Consider the following 21469-nt stretch of genomic DNA (forward strand, 5'->3'; position numbering starts at 1 on the left):
AGCATGCCAAATGCACGCTCCCTCAAAACTTGAGACATCTGTGGCATTGTGTTGTGTGACAAAACTGCACATTTTAGAGTGGCCTTTTATTGTCCCCAGCACAAAGTGCACCTGTGTAATGATCATTCTGTTTAATCAGCTTCTTGATATGTCACACCTGTCAGTTGGATGGATTATATTGGCAAAGGAGAAATGCTCACTAACAAGGATGTAAACAAATTTGTGCACAAAATGTGAGAGAAATAAGCTTTTGTGCGTATGGAAAATTTCAGGGATCTTTTATTTCAGCTCATGAAACATGGGACCAACACTTTACATGTTGCGTTTATATTTTTGTTCAGTATACAGTGCCTTGCAAAAGTATTCATCCCCCTTGGCGTTTTTCCTATTTTGTTGCATTACAACCTGTAATTTAAATGGATTTTTATTTGGATTTCATTTAATGGACATACACAAAATAGTCCAAATTGATGAAGTGAAATGAAAAAAATAACTTTGTTTCAAAAAATTAAAGAAATAAAATAACGGAAAAGTGGTGCGTGCATATGTATTCACCCCCTTTGCTATGAAGCCCCTAAATAAGGTCTGGTGCAAACAATTACCTTCAGAAGTCACATAATTAGTTAAATAAAGTCCACCTTATCTAAGTGTCACATGATCTCAGTATATACAGTGGGGAGAACAAGTATTTGATACACTGCCGATTTTGCAGGTTTTCCTACTTACAAAGCATGTAGAGGTCTGTAATTTTTATCATAGGTACACTTCAACTGTGAGAGACGGAATCTAAAACAAAAATCCAGAAAATCACATTGTATGATTTTTAAGTAATTAATTTGCATTTTAAACGAACGCCGAAGCCTGCCCGAACAAGGGAGAGAGGCAGCCTCGGCCGAAACCGTGACAGGGAAACTGGTCAGAATTGAAGGAATGATGGATGGCGCTAAATACAGGGAATTTCTTGAGGGAAACCTGTTTCAGTCTTCCAGAGATTTGAGACTGGGACGGAGGTTCACCTTCCAGCAGGACAATGACCCTAAGCATACTGCTAAAGCAACACTCAAGTGGTTTGAGGGGATTCATTTAAATGTCTTGGAATGGCCTAGTCAAAGCCCAGACCTCAATCCAATTGAGAATCTGTGACTTAAAGATTGCTGTACACCAGCGGAACCCATCCAACTTGAAGGAGTTGGAGCAGTTTTGCCTTGAAGAATGGGCAAAAATCCCAGTGGCTAGATGTGTCAAGCTTATAGAGACATACCCCAAGAGACTTGCAGCTGTAATTGCTGCAAAAGGTGGCTCTACAAAGTATTGACTTTGGGGGGGTGAATAGTTATGCACGCTCAAGTTCTCTGTTTTTTTGTCTTATTTCTTGTTTGTTTCACAATAAAAAATAATTTACATCTTCAAAGAGTTAAGCATGTTGTGTAAATCAAATGATACAAACCCCAAAAAATCCATTTTAATTCCAGGTTGTAAGGCAACAAAATAGGAAAAATGACAAGTGGGGGTGAATACTTTCACAAGCCACTGTACATTAGTGAGAATCAAGACTAACTCTACTAAGCAGAAATACCAATAAGCTATTGCATTCAGGAATCAAATCACTATTGACGTCGGTTGTAGAGGACTCACAAGTGTTGATTGATTAAAGGCCTACCTCAATTGTAAGATGCATAGGACTTGATGTATGGATAAGTAGTTTGTACTGATGAAAATACAATTGCAATTCTATTTTCAATCATTCAATTGATTGTCTATTCACGATTATTAGCTAGTCTGATTCACTTTTCACCAACAGTATCCATGTACCACATTTAAATTGTATTGCCAGATTCCTTTGTTTGGATAAAAAAAGATTCATTTGAACATGTAAACAAACAGTGATACAGAGACCATTAGTATAATTCAATTAAAGTACTTAAATAAATAATTTACTACAATAATCATTTTGACAAGTTATACATTTTCCCTACTTATAATATGTACAGTTCTGAATTATTATTTATTTTTTATTTCATTACATATCTATTATTACATATCTATTTTACATTCCTTTTGTTTTGTGGAGAGGGGTGTATCCTGAGCCAAGTCAAAAATTCACACTCAATTGGAAAGTTACAGAAGACCTGTGGTTGATTTTACAGGACGAAGTCTGTATGAAAAATGTATGCACTCACTAACTGTAAGTCGCTCTGGATAAGAGCGTCTGCTAATGACTCAAATGTAAAAAAGTCACAGATCTAGGGGGAAGTAACATGATTTCAGGTTGATGATGTACTCCGGTCTTAATCACACAGCAATGCAAAATGTCTCCCTCGTCTAAAAACATTGTACTGTATGTATTCACATACATATCCTATCAGCATTCACTTGTGATGTTAGTCACACAATCATTATAATTTGCGTCATTACTACTATAACGTGGGGAGTGGATTTGCCTGCACTGAGGGGACAGTTTGTGTGCCTGCTCTGGAGTTCAGGCAGGGTAATGGCCATGTTGTTTAGTGGAGTCTTATGAAACTCAAGACTAGGACACTACACTCCTGATGGCCCCCTGTGCTTGCAATTGTTTTGCTCCAGTCTTAATAGTGACCTACAAGGGTCCCATACCTCCCTGGTTCCCTCTACACCAGTTTGAGGCACTGTGTTGAAGCTGTCTCCCTCTCTGCAGGCCACTGACTCCAGCAGGGCCTGTTTCTTCTGGGTGGAGCGGGACGGCTCGTACATGGTGGCGAGGTTGAAGAGGATGTTCTCATGGAGGTTCAGGGCAGGGTCCTGCTGCACCAGGCCCTCCAGCTGGCTCAGGGACCACTTCAGACAGGCACACCGCCACGTTGTTATTTGCCTATAGGGGGAGAGGAGAGAGCGAGGTTATCAACCTGCAGGGAGAGAAAGGGGCAGAAGTGGTATTGCTCTACTGAAAGAGGGAGAAAGGCATTGTATGTCTGCATAGATAGGGGATAATGCAGAAATGAGTTATTTGCATGTAGGGAGAGGAGAGGAGAGGAAAGAGAGGGGGTTATTGGCATGTGTGTGAAGACAGAGAAGGAGAGTAAAGAGTCATTTTCCTGAGGGAGAAGGACTCTGCAGAGAGGAGAGATAAGAAAGATGTTATTTGTCTAGGGAGAGAGGGGAGAAGACACGGTTATTGCCTGAGGAGAAGAGAGGAATGCTGTTTTCTCGCCTGAGGAGAGAGGGGATATACCATGCAGCAAAGGGGAGAGATTGGTCTCAAACTAGAGTGCATTCATTTACAGTCTCTAAGAATGTACAGCTTCTGATGTATTCTAGAAAATGTATGAGTAAGTTAATCAAGTATAGCTGTCATAAAGTTATAGATTGCGTGATTACCTACCACAGGGTTTTTGGGGTCGATCTTCAGGACCTCTGTGAAGGAGGAGTGTGCCTCTGAGTAGTTGTTCTGACTGAGGTAGACAAAGGACCTGAAACCCAACGCACACATGTCAGCTGGGTTACATCAGTGATTCTGTGTGAAGATGTGACAATCAGCCACGTGACAGGAATTAACAGCAATGTCAATCAACACAGTGTGAATGGCACCATTGTGTCTCCTAGCAAAGCATCACAAAGTGGCAAATACCCAAGTGTGATCCCCTGTGCCAACTCACATACTAGAACAGTGAGAGATGGTTGACAGAATTACAGATACATTCATCTCAGAAGTAGTCATTATTTACACTCATTCGTACCTGTTCATCAAACCGCGTGTGTCTGTAGGTCCACCTCCCTTCTTCAGAGAGGCTTTCTCCACATCTAGCAAATACTTCTCTGCTGTTTTAATGTCTCCAATCTGGTCAAAAATAACAATTAAAACTAAAACACATTGGCATTATGTTGAGGAAAAGTAGTTGTAGTTCAAAGAGAAAGGCATGTGAGAAAGGTGTGTGTGTGTGTGTGCATGTTTACCTGCAGGAATATGCGTCCTATCCCACTCAGCAGCTGCACTCTCTGCTGGGGCTCGTACTGGATGATGGAGTGATATGTCTCTACAGCTAGAACATAGTCCTGGAGACAGAGAAAGACAAGGGGGGAGAGAGAAAATTAATCAGGTGTACTGACCATTAGCAGGGCAAGGTGTCCCTGGTCACAGTGTACCACACATTACATCGCTCACATGCTGACTGAACGGCTGAGCACGGCTGCTATCAAGCTGGGGATAGAAGGAGAGAGGTCGTGCGGTGAGTTGGTGCAGTGTGTGTGTCTGTGTGTACATCCATGTTACCACCAGCTGATGGCACTGTGGCTCTCTCAATTGTCCCCCGGACAGAACACACTCTCCCACTTTCCCTTGCTTCCTCTATTTCTCCCTCTATCTCCCACTCACAAAGAATCCAGTCAGGGTGATCCTATGGGATACTACTGGGAAGCCTGTGGTCTGCCATCATACATCTAAAGACCAACACAAACAACACAACAATCACTAACAAGAAACATCGTTAGACAGGATTCTCTAGTGCTGTATAAAGTATAGAAGTAAATTAAACATGATGAATGCAGTCTTCATCAAAAGATGATCATGTCTTGTGTGCCAGATGGACACTGTGTGTTCCTCGATGGGTAGTGTTCTGCATCTGTTAATTATTTTACAACTCCAGTCCATGATAGTCTGATCATCAAGCAGAATGGCAGTTTTGTTGCATGATAGTTTAGTGTTTCACCGTTTCTTCATTTGACTCTGTGGGTGATGACACTACTGAAGATGTGTTGAACTGGCAGGACAGATACACAGTGTCTTGGTGCAGGATATGCTCTAGCTAGCATCCGCCTGGCTGTTCCACTGTTAAAATGTGTTTAGACAGAGGGCAGGACTGAGGGGAAGGTAGAATGAAGAGAACTGAACCAGACACACGTCCTGACAAGACCTCTCCAAACACACCCACTCACTGCACCAAAACAATGCTGCTAAAACCTAATAACTCTTATTAGCCATTTTGTGTGTGCGTGTGTCTCGCTGGTCGTCATCCATTCTTCTAATTTCTCTGCTAGCTTCCTGACAGCCCTGGACAGGCATGTATGTGAATCTGTGACTGTGGGCATGTAGGAATGTGTGTCTAAGTATGTCAATGAATGTGTGTGTTCGAGTTGTTGTGTGTATGCGCATACACACAGAAGACTATGGTAGATCTGTGCAGCTCTCCTTACACAGACTGTTAGTCCCTCCTCACACACACCTGTGTACACACACACCTTCATGAGCAGACAGTTAGCCATGGAGTACATGACCCGACTCAGACGAGACCTCCACAGCTGAAGAGATTCTGCAACACACAGGAGGAGAAATTGGTATAATTTCAGTAATTTCTGACTCATTTACCCAGGTAGCTTTCGGGACTATTCATTCATTCATTCATTCGATATTCCGCTGTACAAAAATACAGTTGACCATAACACACACCAAATGCATAGTAGTGCAATTATAGCACCCCCTCAGCTTTCCTCTCCTATCGCTCTATCCAACTACCGCTCCCCTCATCACACAAGTATTCCTACCACCTTCCAACCCATCAATGAATTGCCTGAGAGAAGGAATTATAGAGGGAGAGAAGGCACTGTGACACCCTCTCTCTCTCACACACACACTCTGTCTTTCTCTCCTAAGGCTAATTGTTTAGGCTGTCAGCGGGTTTGTTTGAATGGGCCTGATTGTGCTTGGTGTGTACACTATGTGTATAGTGAACCTGTGTGTGTTCAGTTGACTGAGGCAATCACTCAGTGGGGGTCTATTGAGAGGTGCAACTACAGTGGGTATAGAATGTCACCACCCCCTTTCAAAATGTTCACCCTTTGTTGCCTTACAGCCTGAAATGAAAACACATAAAATCAGACTTTTTCCGGCTTTATTTACACACAGTAACCCACATTATCCAAGTGCAAAAAATATCTAAAAAACTATTTATTAAACTCTTTAAATTAAAACAGCAAAATACCCTATTTGGTTAAGTGAACACCCCCCTGAGTTAATACTTGTTGGAACCACCTTTTGCTTGAATTACAGCCATGAGTCTCTTTGAATACATCTACTACTAACTTTGCACACCTAGACTGTGAAATATTTGCCCATTGTTCCTTGCAGAATTGTTCAAGCTCAGTCAAATTGCATGGTGACCGCTCATGGACTGCACTCTTCAAGTCATTCCACAGATTCTCGATGGGATTTAGGTCAGGGCTCTGACTAGGCCACTCGAGGACATTCACCTTGTTGTCCTTCAGCCACTGTACGGTTGCTTTGGCCGGTGTGCTTTGGGTCATAGCCATGTTGAAACGTGAACCATCTTCCCATTTTCAACTTCCTGGCAGAGGGCTGCAGGTTCTCCTCAAGAATCTGTCGGTATTTTGCACTGTCCATTTTCCCTTCTATCCTGACAAGTGTCTGGAAACACCCCCACAACAGGATGCTGCCACCGCCATGCTTTACTGTAGGCATGGTGTTCTTTGGGTGGGAAGATGTATTGGGTTTTCGCTAGACATATCGTTTTGCGTTCAGGCCAAAAAAATATTGGTTTAATCTGACCCCAGCACCTTTTGCCAGTTGGCCTCGGAATCTACAATGTGCTTTTTGGCAAAGCTCAATTGAGACTTGATGGGGCTTTTTTTGAGGAGTGTTTTTTGTCTTGCCACCCTCCCATAGAGGCCAGATTTGTGGAGCGCTTGTGATATTGTGGTCACATGAACACATTGACCAGTTTTTGCCATAAAGGCCTGAAGCTCCTTCAATGTCGCCATTGGCTTCTTGGTAGCCTCTCTGATCAGTCTCCTCCTTGCCCGGTCATCCAGTTTGGAGTGACGGCCTGATCTACGCAGGGTCTGGGTGGTGCCATACGCCTTCCACTTCTTAATAATGGTCTTAACTGTTCTCCGAGTGATAGACAAAGCCTTTGAAATGTTCACTTATCCAAATAGGGTATTTTACTGTTTTCATTTTAATTTTCAGAGTTTTTAAAGATTTTTTCCCCCACTGTGTGTAAATAAAGCCAGAGAAAGTCTGATTTTTTGTGTTCTCATTTCATGCTGTAATCAACAAAACGTGAAAATGTTGAAAGGGGGTGGTGACTTTCTATACCCACTGTATCAGATCCCGCTGCACTGGTAGGTTTAAGTCCAGAGGAGAGACTAGTAAGCATACTGCACACACACATCCTGAGCTCAAACATCTGTTCATCCAATTATTGAAGTGTTGATGAACTTAACCATGTTTTATATATTGATTTATTTCTCACAAACCAAAATCAACTGTCTCGATGTTCTAACCTTGTTTATTAATAAGATCCTAAAAAATTAACATTATTTCGGGCTTGACAGCAAATTAGTGGCTTTACAACCAAACTTTGTTGCATAGGTTGTTAAACCTTAATGGTTGTTTTGTGACCTTGTTAAAAGCTAGAGGGAAAGGAATGACATGTGAATAACACTGTCTGTCTGATAATAAGGGTGTGATATACTGTACCTTGTCTGTTCTTCTGGGTAAGGTTGATCATACTGCTGTCCTCAGACAAGCCCTGCTCTAGGTTATCCACAATCTATCAGTTGAAACAGGGAGTTGGAAAGTTTTAAACAGGGGACACACACATAGCAAGGTAGTCATTAATGCATCACTACATTTATTGGAAGAAAACAAAAGTGAGGGAGGACACAAGAGAAAGTTGGTGTGTGTGTGTGTGTGTGTATTTGTGTATGTGTACACGTTTGACTATACTTGTGAGTGCCAGAAGAATAGTAAACCAACTAAAATTCAGAGAAGTGAGGACATTTTGTCAGTCCTCACTTATAAAAATGATATTTTAGGGTTAGGGTTAGAATTAGGGTTAAAATTAGGGTTAGGGGTTAGGTTTAGAAGTTAGGGGTTAGGTTTAGGGTTAGGGAAAATAGGATTTTGAATGGGAATCAATTGTTGGTCCCCAAAAAGTCCTCACAAGTATAGGAAGACATAGCTGTGTGTGTGTGTGTGTGTGTGTGCTCACAGTCTGACAGACAGTCCTCGTGCTGTGTAGTCTTTCCAGAGACTCCTGTGGTTTCCCCAGGTACTGAGGCAGCTCTGCATGCAGCACCCGCATAGAGAACGGAACCATGGAGCCTGAGAGAGAGGAGGGAGAGAGTCTTCACACGTCAGATGGCATTGAAACGTACAGATGGCATTGCGAAACGATTGTTGCAAAGCAGGAAGCCTCCTATCTCCCTCTATCTACCTATCCAACACTCACTCTCTCTTCCTCTCTTTCTCAATCTCTCTTCCTCCCACCCTCCCTCCTTTCCCATGAGGAAGGAAGGCCCTACCAAGAGGTGAGCAGTCAGACATGTGCCTGAGCTCGGAGTCTTTGATCTCTGGCTCTTTGATATCAGACACACATTCAGGTAGCTACAGAGAGAGCATCCTCTCTGTCTGTCTGTGTACAGCTTCTCTGGTAATCAGCAACACCCCTGAAAACACCCACGACTCCTCTCCTTACAGCTCTGCAGTGACACACGGTGACATCACAGAGAGAACAGCCATGTTCTCCAGTACAAAGGGTCAAGGGTTAACCTCGTTTCATCCTGACGAGTTAAAGAAACATCCTATCATTCAGCCACAACCTATGACTTGTGGATGCGGATCTTGAAAATAATTCCAGTAAAAAAATAACATTCTACTTTTTCCTCTCACTTTGTGAACAGATTATCAGCCGTTTCAGTTTTTTTTCCACAGGATATCCTGGTTGTTTGAGAGGAGGTGCTTGGTTCCCACTAAGGTTCCTTCTAAGAGTGAGATCATGGATAATAGATATTGGATGGGGGCAGCAGACCTTCAGATCTGAATCTTTGATGCCAGGCAGGAAGCAGTTGCCAGTATCTGGAGGCACCTACGGCAGCACAAAGCATTTCATATTGAGGAATGGAAATTCAATCTGCTCTCCCCTTGGACTGCTGTGTGGTGTAGCTTCAAGTGTTCACCTCGGTTCTCTTTCTGTGTGTGTGTGTCCACGGCCATGACTCTATAGTGATTGCCTCTACTACAGTAACCCCTAGGGCTGTAAAGACTAAAGCAATGGCACTACATCAGAGAGCTGTTCATGCAGAGTTAAAAGGGAAAAACAACAACACCAGTGGCACTGAAATAAAGTGCTGTCTTTGGTTGTTAGCAGGGTTGGGTATTTCAATGGTTTGACCTGAGGGTCTCAGGGCGTTTGGTTAGTATTTGAAGTATACACTGTGTGTACAAAACATTATGAACATGCTCTTTCCATGACATAGACTGACCAGGTGAATCCAGGTGAAAGCTATGATCCCTTATTGATGTCACATGTTAAATCCACTTCAATCAATGTAGATGAAGGGGAGGAGACAGTTAAAGAAGGATATTTAATGGGCAAGACAAAATATTTAAGTGCCTTTGAACGGGGTATGGTAGTAGGTGCCAGCCGCACCGGTTTTTGTCAAGAACTGCAACACTGTAGGTTTTTCACGCTCAACAGTTTCCCAAGTGTATCAAGAATGGTCCACCACCCAAAGGACATCCAGCCAACTTGACATAACTATGGGAAGCATAGGAGTCAACATGGGCCAGCATCCCTGTGGAACGTTTTCCACACCTTGTAGGGTCCATGCCCCGACGAATTGAGGCTGTTCTGAGGGCAAAAGAGGTGGGTGCAACTCAATATTAGGAAGGTGTTCTTAATGTTTTGTACGCTCGGTGTAGGTGGTGTGTGTACCTCTCCTCCCAGGGTATACAGTAGGGTAGTATTCATAGTAGAGTTCAGGTTGGTCCAGGTTTCCAAACGGCTCCAGTATTCTGGAACAGGCTCAGCTTGGTGAGCAGGGCCAGGCGAACAAACCACAGCTGCAACAACACACACATATAGAACTTTACATATGTTTGTGTGTGTGTGTGAGCCCGATACGGTCGTCCTCTGTGTGTCTTAGCCTGCCTCTGCCCTCCTGTCGGAGTGTATGTGGTGTGTGTGTGTGTGTGTCAGCCCACTCTTGTCATCCGGAGTCTAATTTGTGCAGGCAGCTCCTGGCTTCCACCCCCATCCTCTCCTCTGCCACACACACACACTGCCACACATACACATGTGCTGCGCCACACACACACACACACACACACACACCCTTCTACACACACAGCCAGACAGGAGGGTATGTTAGACTTGCCTCTCTATTGCCGACACACTGTACTGACACGTTAGGCCTGTCCCTGACCCAAAAAAAATCTTCATCGACCAAGAGTCTTCTGTTCTTTCGACCAATCAATTTTAAAACGTGTATTTTTCCATATATAGACACTTATGTGTTTTAATAAAATCAACTATATTCACTGAGCTTGTCTGATGATTTAAGCACATTGTTTGGTTAAATAATTAAGACACACAAATGACTAGAGGGAGTCCGACCAGCAATTGATTTGAAAAAAAAAAAGACAGCGAGTGACTGTGTGACTCGCACCCGTTGTCTCTCTCTCCTCCCTGCTGCAGTGACCACCACAGTGTTTATCGCGTTGCTGAAGCTGCAACATAATTACAGCCATTTCTGACTGAAAAGTTCTGTTACCGAAATCCCTCATTTGTTTAGGAAAAACATTCCCTATTCCCTCAACCCTTGCTCTCTTTACGTGACACATGTATGCATCACATGCACATGACCAATAGGACCTATAGCATATCATAATCACATTAATAAATTGGTTATAACAAACTCCGAACACCGTAACAGGAAAATAGATGCAGAGGACGTGACAAATAAACTCGAAAACGGGGGAATGTTTAAGCTACTGTTTGCTCAGGAGGTAAAGGGGAAGTCAGATGTGTGGAATAAATTTGACTAGTTGTGAAAAATACTGGAGATCAAGAAAAATAAGGTAAGGAGCTAGCGCTGCGTGCATATTATGTGTGCCAAACAGGTGCTATTAGATTACAATATAATTTTTCTGACCGTTTGGAACAATGTAAACAACACTAAATAAATTCTAAGCATACCAGAGAGTGTGTTGTGACGTTTTTTTGCCAAGCCTTTATTACAGCAAAGACTAAAATGGAAAGGTTTATTTATTGTTTAAGCTAATTATTCCAGGCTCGCTTAATTTTATTTTAAAACTAAAATGCTTGATTGCATTTAAAATCATGAATGACTCATATGCTGTGTGATGACATTAACGAATGAATGACTGATTGATACAGTAGCCTATATAAATATTGAAATATAGGCCTAAGTAAGTTACGGTATTAAGACTAAACAGGATGTGCTCTTAGGCCTACAGCTCAATGATTGTTATACAAGGCTGCTACAGTATACTAAGCCTACTAATGATAATGACATGACTTATTATTATAATGATGATCGTAATAATAAAAGTAATAAAAACAATAAGATGATATCAAGAAAAGGGAGAATTATTATTGTAAATATTTTTTGGACAATTTGGAAAAATGTAAACAACACTAAATGAATGATAAATAATACCAGAGACTGTTCTAACGGGGAAAAAAAGTGGAGAGCCTTTATTACAGCAAAGCAAAGATTAATAACAGCCAATTTTGTTTACTTGACATGTCATTGCATGAAGCTTGGTGCTCACGGAATCAGTAGGCTATTAAACAAACACTCAAAACAGGCAACAGAAACAGGATCTGTCTTATTTCTGTAGATATACACTACCGTTCAAAAGTTTGGGGTCACTTAAAAATGTCCTTGTTTTCGAAAGAAAATCAATTTTTTTGTCCATTAAAATAACATCAAATTAATCAGAAATACAGTATAGACATTGTTAATGTTGTAAATGGCTATTGTAGCTGGAAACGGCTGATTTTTTATCAGCATACAGAGGCCCATTATCAGCAACCATCAGTCCTGTGTTCCAATAGCACGTTGTGTTTGCTAATCCAAGTTTATCATTTTAAAAGGCTAATTGATAATTAGAAAACCCTTTTGCAATTATGTTAGCACAGCTGAAAACTGTTGTGCTGATTAAAGAAGCAATAAAAAACTGGCCTTCTTGAGACTAGTTGGGTATCTGGAGCATCAGCAATTGTGTGTTCAATTACAGGCTCAAAATGGCCAGAAACAAATAACTTTCTTCTGAAACTCGTCAGTCTATTCTTGTTCTGAGAAATGAAGGCTATTCCATGCGAGAAATTGCCAAGAAACTGAAGATCTCGTAAAACGCTGTGTACTACTCCCTTCACAGAACAGCACAAACTGGCTCTAACCAGAATAGAAAGAGGAGTGGGAGGCCCCAGTGCACAACTGAGCAAGAGGACAAATACATTAGAGTGTCTAGTTTGAGAAACAGACGCCTCACAGGTCCTCAACTGGCAGCTTCATTAAATAGTACCTGCAAAACACCAGTCTCAACGTCAACAGTGAAGAGGCGACTCCGGGATGCTGACCTAGGCAGAGTTGCAAAGAAAAAGCCATATCTCAGACTGGCCAATAAAAATAAAAGGCAAAAGAATACAGACACTGGACTTTTTCTTTGCAACTCTGCCTAGAAGGTCCCGGAGTCGCCTTTTGATGTTATTTTAATGGACCAAAAAATTGCTTTTCTTTTAAAAACAAGGAAATTTCTAAGTGACCCCAAACTTTTGAATGGTAGTATATATGGATGATTCATAAAGTCAGGCACATTTAACAGTTAGGCTATTGATTATAGACCTAATTAAGGTGGAGTTTCCTCTCTCCTCACTTTTCTTAGACAATAAGGCAAGGGCTGTTTTCTCATCTCCTCATTCTGCTGCTGCCTCCGCCGCATTGTTCTCAACACCAATATGCTGGTTAACTTTGCTATTATGTACATAGCAACATGGTCTAGGAAAAGGTGCCAATTCAACAGCACACTGATGTCTTTCAGAACCGCAGACAGCAACCACTTTCCAACGCGGGAGAAAGCAAATTTGTTATAAAATAATATTAATTTTTATTAGTGTTGCACCATTGTTCTGATGTAACATAACCATATACAATTTCAGTAGCACGTCTTGGAGTGATGGACTGTACCATCCCCACAATGGATTGGTCCACTCAGACATGCGCGAATCAGACATGCGTCTTGTACACCATGATATATACAGTACCAGTCAAAAGTTTGGACACACCTACTCATTATTTTCTTTATTTTTACATTGTAGAATAATAGTGAAGACATCAAAACAATGAAATAACACATATGGAATCATGTAGTAACCAAACAAAGTGTTAAACAAATCAAAAAATCTTTTATATTTGAGATTCTTCAAAGTAGCCACCCTTTGCCTTGATGACAGGTTTGCACAGCTCTCAACCAGCTTCATGAGGTAGCCACCTGGAATGCATTTCAATTACAGGTGTGCCTTGTAAAAAGTTAATTTGTGGAATTTCTTTCCTTCTTAATGCGTTTGAGCCAATCAGCTGTGTTGTGACAAGGTAGGGGTAGTATACAGAAGATAGCCCTATTTGGTAAAATACCAAGTCCATATTATGGCAAGAACAGCTCAAATAAGCAAAGAGAAATGACAGTCCATCATTACTTTAAGACATGGTCAGTCAATCTGGAAAATTTCAAGAACTTTGAACGTTTCTTCAAGTGCAGTCACAAAAACCATCAAGCGCTATGATGAAACTGGCTCTTATGAGGACCACCACTGGAAAGGAAGACCCAGAGTTACCTCTGCTGCAGAGGATAAGTTCATTAGAGTTACCAGCCTCAGAAACTGCAGCCCAAATTAATGCTTCACAGAGTTCAATAACAGACACATCTCAACATCAACTGTTCAGAGGGGACTGTGTGAATCAGGCCTTCATGGTCGAATTGCTGCAAAGAAACCACTACTAAAGGACACCAATAATAAAGAAGAGACTTGCTTGGGCCAAGAAACACGAGCAATGGACATTAGACCAGTGGAAATCTGTCCTTTGGTCTGATGAGTCCAAATTTGAGATTTTTGGTTCCAACCGTGTATTTGTGAGACGCATAGTGGGTGAACGGATGATCTCTGCATGTGTGGTTCCCACCGTGAAGCATGGAGGAGGAGATGTGATGGTGTGGGGGGTGCTTGCTGGTGACGCTGTCTGTGATTTATTTAGAATCCAAGGCATACTTAAACAGAATGGCTACCACAGCATTCTGCAGTGATACGCCATCCCATCTGGTTTGCGCATAGTGGGACTATCATTTGTTTTTCAACACACCTCCAGGCTGTGTAAGGGCTATTTGACCAAGAAGGAGAGTGATGGAGTGCTGCATCAGATGACCTGGCCTCCACAATCACCCGACCTCAACCCAATTGAGATGGTTTGGGATGAGTTGGACCGCAGAGTGAAGGAAAAGCAGCCAACAAGTGCTCAGCATATGTTGGAACTCCTTCAAGACTGATGGAAAAGCATTCCAGGTGAAGCTGGTTGAGAGAATGCCAAGAGTGTGCAAAGCTGTCATCAAGGCAAAGGGTGGCTACTTTGAAGAATCAAAAATCAAAAATTTGTTTAACACTTTTTTGGTTACTACGTGAATTCATATGTGTTATTTCATAGTTTTGATGTCTTCACTATTATTCTACAATGTAGAAAATAGTAAAAATAAAGAAAAACCCTTGAATGAGTAGGTTTGTCCAAACTTTTGACTGGTACTGTATATTTTTTTGCTACTGCTCGACTAAAGAAATCTTGGCCTATTGACCAAACAATCGACCAGTCGACTAAATGGGGTCATCCCTAAGCTACATACACTATATATACATAAGTATGTGAACACCCCTTCAAATTAGTGGATTTGGCTATTTCAGCCACACCCGTTGCTGACAGGTGTATAAAATCGAGGACACAGCCATGCAATCTCCATAGACAGACATTGGCAGTAGAATGGCCTTACTGAAGAGCTCAGTGACTTTCAACGTGGCACCGTCATAGGATGCCATCTTTCCAACATGTCAGTTCGTCACATTTCTGCCCTGCTAGAGCTTCCCCGTCAACTGTAAGTGCTGTTATTGTGAAGTGGAAACATCTAGGAGCAACAACTGCTCAGCCATGAAGTGGTAAGCCACACAAGCTCATAGAAAGGGACCGCCAAGTGCTGAAGCGAGTAGCGTGTAAAAATCGTCTGTCCTCGGTTGCAACACTCACTACCGAGTTCCAAACTGCATCTGGAAGCAACATCAGCACAATAACTGTTAGTTGGGAGCTTCATGAAATGGGTTTCCATGGCCGTGCAGCCGATACAAGCCTAAGATCACCATGCGCAATGCCAAGTGTCGGCTGGAGTGATGTAAAGCTCGCCGCCATTGGAGCAGTGGAAACGCGTTCTCTGGAGTGATGAATTACACTTCACCATCTGGCAGTCCGACGGACAAATCTGGGTTTGGCAAATGCCAGGAGAACGATACTTGCCCGAATGCATAGTGCCAACTTTAAAGTTTGGTGGAGGAGGAATAATGGTCTGGGGCTGTTTTTCATGGTTCGGGCTAGGCCCCTTAGTTCCAGTGAAGGGAAATCTTAATGCTACAGTATACAATGGCAACAGTTTTGGAAAGGCCCTTTCCTGTTTCAGCATGACAATGTCCCGTGCACAAAGTGAGGTTCATATAGAAATGGTTTATCGAGATCGGTGCCCTGACCTCAACCCCATCGAAAACCTTTGGGATGAATTGGAATGCTGACTGCGAGTCAGGCCTAATCGCCCAACATCAGTGCCCGACCTCACTAATGCTCGTGGCTGAATAGAAGCAAGTCCCCGCAGCAATGTTCCAACATCTAGTGGAATGCCTTCCCAGAAGAGTGGAGGCTGTTATAGCAGCAAAAGGGGGACCAACTCCATGTTAATGCACATGATTTTGGAATGAGATGTTTGATAAGCAGGTGTCCACATACCTTTGGTTATGTAGTGTACATACGTAAAACAGAAACATGACAACACACAAAAACACTGACATGTAGGCATGTGCACCAGTATCGCACTTCTATTGCCACACAGAAACCTAGACAGACAGAACAGACAAACACCTGTAGTGACTCAGTGGTGTGGCTGGTGGGCTGGCCAGCCTTGCCGTAGCCCTGACCATGAGCTGTCAGCAGTCCGCCGGTCAGGTCCACTGCAGCACGCCAGTTCTTAGTGCTCTACAGGGGCACAGGAGGGACACACACAGCCGTTTCAACAAAACCAACAGACAAGGTGAGAGGACAGGCACACACACTGGACGCAATGACCTCCAAAATGAACCAACCCGGGCTGGCGACAAACAGTTAAAAAGGACATCTTATATTTCAATATTTTATTTGTGATGGTAGAGTGGTGGTGGTGGTAGTGGAGGGCAGCCAAAGGTCAGGGAAACACTGAGTAAGGGTACAATGTGAGGGGACACACACACATAAAAGCAAAAGCTGTCTCCCGAAAAGGGGGTAGGTACAATACAGGGGACGAGGGGGCGAGTGGGGGGTAAGAGGGTGTGTACAGTCGAGCCTCCCCATCAGTAAGCATGACAAGGTCAGCCTGGAGATTGTGTTTTAACTGCACGGCCAATGGCCATTCATCACAACCAGCCACCTAATTAGGCATCAGAGGATTACACACTAGAGATACAGAGAGAGAGAGAGAGACAGCTAGCCCTAGACACCACAGCTGAACAGCCCACCCTAGATCCTGACCACAGCCTCCCTCGACACAACAGCAGAACAGACAAATGAAGAACCGTCAACCCAGCAGACCCCACCACCTCTAGCAACCCCCCATGAAAATGCCTCGACACCCACTGAGGGCACACAAAAAGCCACAGATTGTACTCCTTATGGACTCCAATGGGAAATACAGTGCATTCGGAAAGTATTAAGACTGCTTTTCCTCATCAATCTACACACAATACCCCATTATGACAAAGCGAAAAGGTTTTTAGAACATTTTGAAAATGTATTTAAAAGAAATACCTTATTTACATAAGTATTCAGACCCCTTTGCTATGAGACTCAAAATTGAGCTCAGGTGCATCCTGTTTCCATTGATCATCCTTGAGATGTTTCTACAACTTGATTGGAGTCCACCTGTGGTAAATTCAATTGATTGGACATGATTTGGAAAGCCACACACCTGTCTAAATAAGATCCCACAGTTGACAGTGCATGTCAGAGCAAAAACCAAGCCATAATTGTGTCGAGGCAGAGATCTGGGGGAAGGATACCAAAAAAATGTCTGCAGCATTGAGGTCCCCAAGAACACAGTGGCCTCCATCATTCTTAAATGGAAGATGTTTGGAACCACCCACGACTCATCCTAGAGCTGGCCACCTGGCCAAACTGAGCAATCGGGGAGAAAGGCCTTGGTCAGGGGGAGGTGACCAAGAACCCGATGGTCACTCTGACAGAGCTCCAGAGATGGGAGAACTTTCCAGAAGGACAACCATCTCTGCAGCACTCCACCAATCAGGCCTTTATGGTAGAGTGGACAGACGCAAGCCAGTTCTCAGTAAAAGGCACATGACAGCCCGCTTGGAGTTGGCCAAAGGTACCTAAAGGACTCTCAGACCTTGAGAAACAAGATTCTCTGGTCTGATGAAACCAAGATTGAACTCTTTGGCCTGAATGCCAAGCGTTATGTCTGGAGGAAACCTGGCACCATCCCTACGGTGAAGGATGGTGGTGGCAGCATCATGCTGTGGGGATGTTTTTCAGCGGCAGGGACTGATAGACTAGTCAGGGTCGAGGGAAAGATTAACGGAGCAAAGTACAGAGAGATCCAAAAATTTATAAATACCGGTTTTTGCTTTGTCAGTATGGGGTATTGTGTGTAGATTGATGGGGGGGGGGATATAATCAATTTTAGAATAAGGCTGTAACGTAACAAAATGTGGAAAAAGTCAAGGGATCTGAATACTTTCCAAATGCACTGTATATATGATCAACTACAAATATTAGAATCAGCTATTGAAGATTACCAGAACCCACTGGTTTCTCCAATTACATTGAATGAACTACAGGACAAAATACAAACCCTCCAACCTAATAATTACTGTGGAATCTGCATCAACAGCAATCTCGGAAAAATCATCTGCAGTAACATCAACAGCAGATTCCAAAATGTCTTCAGTGAAAACAATGTCCTTTGCGAGTGTCAAATTGACATTGTACCAAATACCAATTTGTAAGTCGGCTCTGATAAGTCACTCTGTATAAAAAGCGTCTACTAAATGACGAAAATGTAAAATGTAAAATACCGTACGACAGACCACGTATACACCCTGCGCACCCTTACATACAAACAAAACAAAAGCAAAGTATTCTCATGCTCATGACTCAATTTGGAATGAGGGGTCTGCTATAACAAATTAATGGAAGTGGTGTTGGGGAAAAAATATGACATTATAAAAATCAATGTACACAAATTGGCAATAAACACACAGATTCCTTTCCTCAGGGCCGTGGGGTGAGACAGGGATGCAGCTTGAGCCCCACCCTCTTCAACATTAATATCAATGAATTGGTGAGGGCACTAGAACAGTCTGCAGCACCCGGCCTCACCTTACTGGACTTGGAAATCAAATGTCTACTGTTTGCAGATTATCTGGTGCTTCTGTCCCCAACCAAGGAGGGCCTACAGCAGCACCTAGATATTCTGCACATATTCTGTAAGACTTGGTTGGGGACAGTAAGTCTCAGTAAAACAAAAATAATCCAAAAAAGGTCCAGTTGCCAGGCCAACAAATACAAATTCTATCTAGACACCATTGCCCTAAAGCACACAAATAACTATACCTACCTCAGCCTAAGCATCAGCACCACAGGTAACTTCCACAAGGCTGTGAACGATCTAAGAGACAAGGCAAGAAGGGCCTTCTATGCCATCAAAAGTAAAATTTGGCTAAGAAATACTTAAAATCAGTTATAGAACCCATTGCCATCTATGGTTGTGAGGTCTGCAGTCCACTCACCAACCAAGAATACACAAAATGGGACAAACAACCAATTGAGACTGCATGCAGAATTCTTAAAAAATATAATTAGTGTACAACACAAAACCCCAAACATTGCATGCAGCGCAGAATTAGGACTATTTCCACTAGTTATCAAAATCCAGAAAACAGCTGTTAAATTCCATCTAAAAGGAAGTGATGCCCACACATTCCACCACAAAGCCCTGACCTACAGAGAGATTAACCTAGAGAAGAGTCCCCTCAGCCAGCTGGTTCTGGGGCTCTGTTCACAAACACAAACAGACCCCCAGGACAGCAACACAATTAGACCCAACCAAATTATGAGAAAGCAAAAAGATCGCTAACTTCTATGTCTTCCTAGCAGCAGACAGTTGCAGCAAACTAAAACTAACATTGAAAAACAACCTAGCATGTGAACAAAACAATGTAACTGGCCAACAAACATAAGGACAAAGTCACACTTTAGTAGCCTTTCTTGTAACCTCGACCAACTTCTACATGTGGGCTTCGGATTTTAAAATGCTCTGTGTGACCACCCGCCAACGTGGCTGGTAAAATATACATACTTACCTGCAAATGACAACATCTACCTGCATTTTGTGAGTGGCTGGGTGTTAATTTCCAACTGTTCCTAACCTCCTGCTAAATGTATGACCACATTAAAGATACATATTTCCTACAGATCACACAGACCCACAAAGAATTTGAAAACAAAATCAAACATTAATAATCTCCCATATCTGTTAGGCAAAATACTGCAGTGTGCAATCACAGCAGCAAGATGTGTCCGACACGTGAAAAATAGGGCAATCAGTGGAGCACAAACAACATTGTAAATAACACCAATATTTATCATAGCTGATAATATAACCATTTGAGTGCAATATTTACTGTTAAATTCCAATCGTTTTTGTTGATGTTGTTTTGTGTCTTCTCACTTTTTTGTATTGTTTATTTCACTTGCTTTGGCAATGTAAACACATGTTTCCCATGCCAATAAAGCCCCTTTGAATTGAATTGAGAGAGAGAGACAGATCACAGAAAGAGCGAGAGGGGGGAGGGTGTGAGTGGTAAAGGGAGAACAGAAGAACAGAGAGAAGAGAATCTATATATCATTTGAGTGAGAGAACAGAGAGAAAGAGAACTACCGTGGGTATGCGTCAACAGCAACCTTGGGAAAATCCATTAACAGCAGACTCATACATTTCCTCAGTGAAAACAATGTACTGAGCAAATGTCAAATTGGCTTTTTACCAAATTACCATCACGACAGACCACGTATTCACCCCTGCACACCCTATCCGACAAACAAAGAAAACAAAGCCAAAGTCTTCTCATGCTTTATTGATTTCAAAAAGCTTTTGACTTAATTTGGCATGATGGTCTGCTATACAAATTGATGGAAAGCAGTGTTGGGGGAAAAAACATACGACATTATAAAATCCATGTACACTGTCGAGAAATATATGACTCGAAAGTAGTCAACTCAAACATATCTCTCAAGAAACTAGAGCCTGTGAATCCAAAAATTAGACTTTTATTATCTAATAATGAAAGCCGAGCAGTTCCATGGAACGGCTGTCTCTCTCTGGCTTAGAGCTCCCTTTTATACACACACAAATGCACAAACATACTTCCATGGCATATTCAGTTACCCCCTTATGGCAAATTCCTAACTTATTTTAGTTCTGCACCACCCTTCTTTTCCAACGTCCAGCTGTCACACAATGTCCACTCCAAAAGGTCATGAATGCTTTTTCTATATGAAGCCTCTCTATTCTATTATTCTATTGGCTCGTGGCCTAGGCCCCTTCTTAAAAAAGAACTAATGTAATACATACTGTTGAGAGCTTTTGTGAAAGATACATACATTCATTTAAAACACAGTCATGTTTATTATATTTTACCTTTGGCATCTCCCCTACATTTGCCTTAATGATACATAAAATAATCCTATAACTACAAACAACAAGTGTGACGAGTTAAAAATGGCAAAAAACATACACATTTCTTTCCACTGGGCGTGGGTGAGACAGGGATGCAGTTTAAGCCCCATCCTCTTCAACATGTATATCAATGAATTGGCGAGGCACTAGAACAGTCTGCAGCACCCGGCCTCACTAGAATCTGAAGTCAAATGTCTACTGTTTGCTGATGATCTGGTGCGTCGGTCTCCAACCAAGGAGGGTCTACAGCAGCACCTAGATCTTCTGCAAAGATTCTGTCAGACCTGGGCCCTGACAGTAAATCTCAGTAAGACAAAAATAATGGTGTTCCAAAAATATCCAGTTGCCAGGACCACAAACACAAATTCCATCTAGACACCCGTTGCCCTAGAGCACACAAAACACTATACATTCCTTGGCCTAAACATCAGCGCCACAGGTAACTTCCACAAAACTGTGAATGATCTGAGAGACAAGGCAAGAAGGGCCTTCCTACACCATCAAAAGGAACATAAAATTAGATATACCAATTAGGATCTGGTTAAAAATACTTGAATCGAAGTTATAGAACCCATTGCCCTTTATGGTTGTGAGGTCTGGGGTCCGCTCACCAACCAAGAATTCACAAAATGGGGACGAACACCA

General features: G+C 42.3%; 1 pseudogene; it reads right to left on the minus strand.

The window, feature by feature from the left end:
• Nucleotides 1-2534: 2534 nt before the first annotated feature.
• LOC123481306 overlaps nucleotides 2535-21469 on the minus strand; it is a 28217-nt pseudogene continuing 9282 nt past the window's right edge.

Source organism: Coregonus clupeaformis, chromosome 10 (assembly GCF_020615455.1).
Source record: "Coregonus clupeaformis isolate EN_2021a chromosome 10, ASM2061545v1, whole genome shotgun sequence".
Classification (NCBI taxonomy): domain Eukaryota; kingdom Metazoa; phylum Chordata; class Actinopteri; order Salmoniformes; family Salmonidae; genus Coregonus; species Coregonus clupeaformis.